Here is a 1,181-nt window from a genome sequence, read left to right as displayed (position 1 = left end):
AAAGGATCTTAATTTTGGTATAATAAAATATGTTTTAATGACTTTCTTTTTTTGTATCTACTTAAGAAATCTTTATTTATCATTCATCACAAGGATTTTCTCTTATTTCTACTAGGCCTTTTTTATGTTGGTTTTTACATTTGAGTCTGTGACCCATTTTGATTTGATATTTACATATGATGTGAGGTAAGGTTCGATATTTATTTTTTGCCCATGTAGATATTTAATTGCTCTCCCACTATTTGTGGAAAGGCTTTCCATTCCCATGGATTGTCCTAGCATCTTTGTCAAACTCAGCTCAAGATAGAGGTAAGTATCTTTTTCTAGACTCTGTATTCTGTTCCATTTTTCTATCAATTTATTACTTTTCCAATTCCCCACTGATTTTAGTGTAGAAAATTTATAGTAAGTTTTGAAGTCAAGTATTGCACTTCCTCTAAATTTTTTGGTCTTTTCCAAAAAATGTTTTGGCACCTGTGCATCCTTTGCATATTTTACAAATTTTAGAAAAGGTCTATTTTCTAGAAAATGTCTGCTGCATTTTTTCATTGATATTCTATTAAATGTATACAGAAATTTGGACTGAACTGACAGTTTGACAATATTGAGTATTTCAGTCCATGAAAATGATATCTTTCCACATAATTATCTCTCAGCATTTAATAGTTTCATAGTATGGTTCTCATATGTTTTGTCAATTTTTTCTGGATATTCTATATTTTTTCTAAGTATATTAAATTGATTTTTACAATTTCTCATCGCAGTTGATCTCTACTAATATATCAACTGTTAACATCAGTTAACATTTAATAGCATATTCTTGCTAAATTCATATAATTATTTCAATGGTTGTTTTGTGAATATCTTAAGATATTCTAGTCAAATAGACATAATGCTTACTGAGAACGGTACTTTTTGTCCCTTGCAATTGTAATTTATTTTTTCTTACCTCATTTGGATTTTCTCAACACGTGTATAGAAACTTGTTAATTTATAAATATTTGAGCTCTTCTTAAATATCTTCTTTTTCATTGCTTTTTCATTTATTTATTGTATTTAGAAAAAGATATTTTATGCAATTATAAAACTTTAAAAGTTACAAACCTTGCTCTATGAGTCACCATAATAGCTGTTTGTAAACCCACCAATAGCTCCTGAAAGGGTGCATATCATGCACTTTT

This window comes from Pteropus vampyrus, unplaced genomic scaffold (genome assembly GCF_000151845.1).
Source record: "Pteropus vampyrus isolate Shadow unplaced genomic scaffold, Pvam_2.0 Scaffold474, whole genome shotgun sequence".
Classification (NCBI taxonomy): Eukaryota; Metazoa; Chordata; class Mammalia; order Chiroptera; family Pteropodidae; genus Pteropus; species Pteropus vampyrus.
This window is presented reverse-complemented; position numbering follows the sequence as displayed.